The 7,440-nt window shown below is 42.0% G+C and overlaps 1 pseudogene; it reads left to right on the forward strand.

The window, feature by feature from the left end:
- The first annotated feature begins 534 nt into the window (after positions 1 to 534).
- LOC139004942 (AN1-type zinc finger protein 2A pseudogene) lies at positions 535 to 1,464 on the forward strand (annotated as a pseudogene).
- Positions 1,465 to 7,440: the final 5,976 nt, after the last annotated feature.

A 7,440-nucleotide genomic window follows, 5' to 3' on the forward strand; every position in this document is an offset into this window, starting at 1 on the left:
CGTGAGGTTTTTGTCCTGTAAGTAACCTAGAAACAACCTCAGATTTAAGTTGTGATCACTTACGTTCTGAGTCTGATTCGTTCAGGAAGTACTTTAAAACTGTTACACTGTTTATCAAAACTGGCTTGAACATCCTGCATTTCCAGTCATTTTATTTTTAAATATGTGGCATTTTTTTAAGGACCAATAAAGCTTCCTGCTTCCTACTTGTGATAAGTGTTTGAGAAAATGTTTTCCCTGTAGATTTAAATGGAACTTCTACTCATTATTTAACTCATTAGTTTTGTCTCAGCAGTTACATTTTGATAGCATTAATTTTGATGAATAGACTAGAGATTTGTCTTGAGGAATATCAAAATGCTCATTTCTAGAGCTTTCTGATCAAGTATGTGGATGACAGCGTTTATGCTTTTACAGTCCTGGTATACAGAATCTGCTGACATGGGCAAACAAGGTGATAAGGAGGACAGCAGAGACCAGGAGGGAGAGATCTATCCCAGGGCCAGCTTCACAGGCATAGGTCATTGTTTTCAAGCTTCAACAATTCAATTAAATACAAACATTTCCAATCCTGTCTTTAGTTACCAGGAACCTGAGATGAGTCAATCACTCTAGGCCCCAGTTGCTTGTAATAAAAATAATGGTAATGGTTGTTGCTTTTGTTGTTAGTTTCTTCTCTATGAAATGTGAGGGTTGGACTAAACCAGAGGTCTTTAAACATCATTAGGTGCTTAACCTTTATTTTTAAAAAAAAACTAAATCTTATACAGAAGAACACTTTAAAATGTATAAAAGTTGAATGCCGCTCTCTCTCCCGGGCTCGGGCGGACCGTGGTCGCTTCTCGGGCCCAGTTTTCCTCGTCCTTTCGGCCTTGGGCCGCGGAAGAGGACCACCCAGTTCCCCGGCTGCGCCGGCCTTCGACGAGAGCCAGGAGCTGCTACACTCTGCCCTCTGTGTTCGGGACACTTTCTCCTGATGGAGTTCCCTGACTTGGGGAAGCATTGTTCAGAAAAGACCTGCAAGCAGCTAGATTTTCTTCCATTGAAACGTGATGTATGTGAGCAAGATTTCTGTAAGGATCATTTTACCTACGCTGCACATAAATGTCCCTTTGCATACAAGAAGGATGTTCAGGTCCCAGTGTGCCCACTTTGTAACCGCCCAATCCCAGTGAAGAAGGGAGAGATACCGGATGTGGTGGTTGGTGAGCACGTGGATAGAGATTGTAGATGCAGTCCTGGGAAGAAGGAGGTTTTTACCTTCCGGTGCTCGAAAAAGGGGTGTAAGAAGAAAGAGATGCTGCCAGTGGCTTGTGACCAGTGTCGTGGCAACTTCTGTATTCAACACAGACATCCTCTGGATCATAGCTGCACACACAGGAGCAGAGCCATCAGCATCGGGAGGTGAGAAGTCCCAGCCGGGGTGCTGGCCTGACGCCTCCCCTGACGAGGGTAGAGCCAGCTTCCCGCCCACGGAGGGCTGCGAGCAGCCTGGAGCATTGTTCTCTGTCAAGTGGTGGATGCAGGAGTTTGCATGAATATAATTTTCATTAAAGTTGGATTCTAAATTAAAATAAATGTGAGATGCTTATGTAAATACTCATTAAAAAATCTGTTATGTGCCCTAGCTAGTTTTGCTCAATGGATAGAGTGTTGGCTCACAGACTGAAAGGTCCAGGATTTGATTCCAGTCAAGAGCGCGTACCTCGGTTGCAGGCTTGATCCTCTGCCCTGGTCAGGGTGCTTTCTGGGAGGCAGCCAATCCGCTGTGACTCTCTCACAACAATGTTTCTTTCTCGTTTTCCCCCCCTCCCTTCCACACTCAGAAAAATCAATGGAAAAATATCCTCGGGTGAGGATTAACAACAACAATAAAAATCTGCTGTGAAATGTAAGAATGTTTGAAATTCTGACTTTTGTGTAAATAAGAAAATACGCTGAATGTCTCTAATCGTGACGGGGCCTATTCAGGTAAAGTACTTCCGACTGGAAATGTAAATTCTGCTCTGCCATTCCTCAGGGTGAAACCGCAGAGAATAGGAGGCGAATTGGAAACCACATTTCTCCCACAGACACACTGATGTCATCATGTGTCAAAGAATCCCCTCTGCTTTCTTACTGAGAAACCCTATTCTGGAAAAGCATTGACTGTCAGAAGCCTTGCTGTTTGAAACCGTCAGCAAGAAGGAAACATCACTCTACCTGGAGGGTCCAAGTCACTTGGACACAGACAAGCAGGCTAGGTTCCCAGGCCAGATACAGAGCTCCATGTAAAGGGTTTCTGGACATACCTGTCTACATCCTTCGTAACGTTTAGTCTCCAAGGACAGGACACAGGGCCCTGGGCCCATCCTGCAGTGCAGACCTGATGTTGACCCTCTGCCCTCTTTCGCCTCAAGCCTTTGAAACACTTTCCTTTAAATTCCACTGAACCTGCCCCACCCCTCCCCCTGCCACCCCAGTCTCTGAACTGTCTGTTTTGTGAGGCATCTCGGGGTTCCTCTGATGCCCAGTCTCCCCCACTGTAACAGGCCAATAAGACTGACTTTGTCCAATGACGGCTGTGTGCTAGAGGTCTCAGATTGGGCCAAGACAGGCCACATGGCAGTCATAGGACCTCGGTCCAGCCATCTAACCTCTTTACCTCATCTGGAAAGTGAAGGAAATTCTCTACCTGGCCTTTACAACGTGGGAGTAAGGATCATGTGATCATGTATACAAATGCTCTTCATGGACAGAACGTCATCGGAACTAGCACTTTTAACAAAGAGGTTCAAATGTAAGAGAAATTATTAGCCCAGATCACATACATTTCAGCATGTACTACCCAGTGTCCCTGTTTGAACCCTCAGGTTGAAGTGCTCAGGTTTCAGGTTCACCTGGATATGCATTCAAATACTGACAATCGTGACGATGGCAGTGTGCCTGTGAGTGGGTTATTGAGCCCCTTGGAGCCATATCATATGTAGAATGGGAGTGACAATATCTGCTTCATACTATTGTTCAAAGGACAGAATGAAAATGTATAGTGCAAAAGCATGTAAGAATATTTCATATGTATTAATTTCCTACACTGACAGTTCACAGGAATCAAGCTACATTTCACTGTCGGTCTACATTTCTAGGCACCAAGTAAGCAATGTTTCCCTTTAAAAAGTTACTGTTTGGCCAGACCGGTTTGGCTCAGTGGATGGAGCGTCGGCCTGCGGACTGAAGGGTCCCGGGTTCGATTCCGGTCAAGGGCATGTGCCTTGGTTGCGAGCACATCCCCAGAGGGAGGTGTGCAGGAGGCGGCTGGTCGATGTTTCTCTCTCATCGATGTTTCTGGCTCTCTGTCCCTCTCCCTTCCTCTCTGTGGAAAATCAATGAAATATATTTTAAAAAAAAGTTACTGTTTGGAGAGCAGGACCAAATAACTTGATCCTAGTGTTAAGAAGAATAGTAGCAGCAATGTTACAGGCTTAGAGTTTGGATTTGCCTTTTTGCGATGTAATTAGCTTTGTTCATGGTGGAGGGCATATTTGGTGAGTCAGATTACTTCTTCTGGGAGTTCTTACAATTGTGCTCCTATTCATGATTAAGGAATTAGTCACCAAAACTAATAAATCAATCTTATCTAGCATTTCACTTGAGTCTTTCCTTGTTATTCCTAAATTTACAGAAGATGGGCAAGAATAGCGTAGACCATCTCATCTGTCGTTGCTTGGAAAGTTTCATAGACTTTTTAGAAGAGATGCTGAATATCTTTTGTGGAGAAAAGGGTAATGCCTTAATTTTAAATGTCTGAGAACAGTTCACATAATCTTTAAAACATTAATTCCAGAGATACTAGACTGAATTGAATGTGAATGAACTCAGCTTCATGAGGTTGGTCTTGTCTAAGGCCATTAATTTCTTTGCCATGGAAATTGTTTAGCAGTAAGATGTGTTGTATTAAGTAAAATAACTTGACAAGGTAATAAAAAGTAACCCTGCTGCTTTCAAATTGAACAACTTTTTAGAACTAGTTTTAGAAATGGAAGCAAGCAATCCAATTATTTGCATAATTTATTTTTTGTACTTTTTGCACAACTAATTATTTGCATAATTTATTTTTTTGCACATATTTTCTAAATTAGCCAATTTAATGGATCCCATGTTTAACTGGAAAGCCTTTCTGTTAAGTGTGTATTGATTTACATAGGGTAAATGATCAAAAAGTAAACCAATTAAATATTACTGAATACCTATTCTGTGCACCATGGTGGGAAGGGCAGTGTACTGTATTTAGTCAAATACAAATTAGGCATCTACCTTCTGACACCGAGGTGTGGAAAACAGAATTTGGCAGTTTCCTGCTGAGACTTAGATAACAAAAATGGCCAAGCGGGATATTCCGGTTAAAGATCATTTGCTAGCTTCGATTATTTCAGTTGATAAAGGAAATGTTTGTTGAGTTTTGAAAACAGGCGTATCATTTACCAGCTGCAGAACCCTGAGCCTGGAGGATGTGGGAGATTGTAGATGGCAGAGCAATGGACCACCATGAGCAGGAAAGAGCTGGCGGTGGGCGAAATCCTTATCCGGGAGTGACTCGCCTGTACCATTTGGATGCAATCTGACCACCTGATGAATCACCTCAGTAACTAAGCCCTCCAGCGCAGTTGGCTCAGGAGGGCTCCTTTGTAACCCTAAGCTGGCAAGCCAGGGCCTCTTCTAAACTGACTGATAACTCTTCTTGGGAAACTCTGAAGAGTTTCCCCACCCCTGCGTTTGCTGGGCAGCCATGTGTGCTGTGGCCGTGCCCTTGGGTGTGCCCATGCCATACACGTGTAAATCCTGTGGAATCTAGATCCTGTTCCAGACTACCGAGCTAGAATCTGCACTTTTTAAATTTTATTTTTCTTTTTTTGTTTGTTTTTGTTTTTGTTTTTAAGAGAACAGAAATTTATTGCATCACAATCCTATATCAAGGTTTCAGAAGGGCCACCACCCTCTGAGACTCTGGGTAGAATTCTTTCTTCCTTGCATCTTCCTTCTCTTCTCTTGTGAATCTATTGTAGGTTTTTTGCTGTGTGGTTACTGGAGCTTATATAAAACTTCATCTAGATATGAAAGTCCATTTACACTGACTACAACTTTGATTGTATACAATAACTTCCCTTTTATTCCCTCCCCTTTATGTTGTTGTTTTTTTTCTGGAAATACACAGACATTTTTAATGGAAGCAAAATGGGGCTACGGCGTCACAGCCAACAGGGATTGAGCTCAGGCGAGGCAGGGCCCGTACTGTGCCTGGGTCATGGAAGCCACAGCAGCCTGGCAGCACGGGGGGTGGGGTGGGGGGGAGGGGCTGGCTGTGGGGGACCTGCAAGGAGCCCAGGCTGCCAGCTTCATCCCTGGGGTGGAGCAGAGGCTCTGGCCCAGCTGGTTCTGCGAAAACCTCAAGGGTGGGCACCTGGTGGCTCCAAGTGGCTCCTCGGCTTAATTACTTAATTACAGCCCGAGAGTAATCAACTCACGAGTATTTAATCATACCACGCGGCTGAGTGAGCCTGCAAGCTAGTGAGCCTGCAAGCTGAGTGAGCCTGCGAGCTGAGTGAGCCGGAGGTGAGCCAGGTGGGAGCCGGAGGTGGGCCCGGTGGGAGTGCACCCAAACTTGCTAGGGCTCTTACTTTATCTTTATTGTTAGGTGTGTTTTAGAGGATCACTTTAAGTTGACTGTTTGGTTCTTATGAGCCTCATGAACTTGGATGTCCAAATCTCTCCCCTGACTTGGGGAGTTCCCAGTTAATATTTATTTAAATAAGTGTCTGCCCCTTTCTTTCTCTCTTCTCCTTCTGAACCTGCAACAATTTGCAAATTGTTCTTTTTGTTAGTATTCCATAGATCACATAGGCTTTCTTTTTTCTTTGTTCTCTTCCAACGGGAATATTTCAACATTTCTGTCTTCTAACTCACAGATGCTTTTTTCTGCTGGATCCATCTTGTTGTTAATGCTCTCTATTGCCACCTTTTTTTTTTTTTAATTTATTCATAGTGTTCTTAGCCTCCAGAATTTTTCTTTCTTTTTTATGATTTCTATCTTTGTTAAACTACTCATTTTTTTTAGAGTTTTCTTCACCTTAAGAAGAAACTGAATAAAAGTAAATGTCCATAAACTACTCATTTTTAAATGTATTGTTTTACTGATTTCATTGAATTGTCCTTCACTTTCTTTTTTTTTTTTTTTTTATAAATCTATGCCTTTATAGTCAATTAATATTTGACAAAGGAGACAAAAAACATACAATGGACTAAAGATAGTCTATTATAAATGGTTCTGTTAAATTGGACAGACATGTGCAAAATAATGAAACTAGACCAGGGTTATACCTTCTTGCACCACACAAAAGAATAAACTCAAAATAGATCAAAGACTTAAATGTTAGACTTGAAACCATAAAAAGCCTAGAAGCAAATATAGGCAGTAAAATCTCTGACATTTCTCATAACAATATTTTTTTTTAAAATATATTTTATTGATTTTTCACAGAGAGGAAAGGAGAGAGATAGAGAGTCAGAAACATCGATGAGAGAGAAACATCGATCAGCTGCCTCCTGCACATCCCCTGGGGATGTGCCCGCAGCCCAGGTACATGCCCCCGACCGGAATCGAACCTGAGACCTTCCAGTCCGCAGGCCGACGCTCTATCCACTGAGCCAAACCGGTTTCGGCAACAATATTTTTTTTTGATATATCTCCCCGGGCAAGGAAAACAAAAGGAAGTATAAACAAATGAGACTATATCAAACTCAAGAGTTTTTGCACAGCAAAGGAAACCATTAACAAAGTGAAAAGACAAGCTACTTGGGGCCTCTCTCTTTGCTTCTTGGTGAGCCTGGCTAGAGGTTCATCAATCTTGTTTATCCTTTCAAAGAACCAGCTCTTGGTTTCATTGATTTTATGTATTGTTTTTTTTGGTCTCTATGTCATTTATTTCTGCTCTAATCTTTATTATCTCCTTCCTTCTGCTCACTCTGGGGTTTTCTTATTGCTCTCTTTCTAATTCTTTGAATTGTAGAGTTAGATGATTTACTATCATTTTTTCTTCTTTTTTGAGATAGGCCTGTAGAGCTATAAACTTCCCTCTCAGGATTGCTTTCATTGTGTCCCATAGGTTTTGGATTGTTGTGTTTTCATTGTCATTAGTTTCCAGTATGTTTTTAATTTCTTCTTTGATCTCATTGGTAACCCAATCAATATTTAATAACATGCTATTCAGCTTCCAAGTGTTTGAGTATTTTGGGTTGTTTTTATTGTAGTTTATTTCTAATATTATGCCATCGTGGTCTGAGAAGATGCTTTTTATGATTTCAATCTTCTTGAATTTGGGGAGACTTTGTTTGTGACCCAATATGTAGTCTATTTTTGAATATGTCCCATGAGCCCTTGAGAAGAATGTATATTGCGTGGCTTTG

Source organism: Myotis yumanensis, unplaced genomic scaffold (genome assembly GCF_028538775.1).
Source record: "Myotis yumanensis isolate MYYU_CA2020_CCGP unplaced genomic scaffold, mMyoYum1.0.hap1 SCAF_3, whole genome shotgun sequence".
Taxonomy (NCBI): domain Eukaryota; kingdom Metazoa; phylum Chordata; class Mammalia; order Chiroptera; family Vespertilionidae; genus Myotis; species Myotis yumanensis.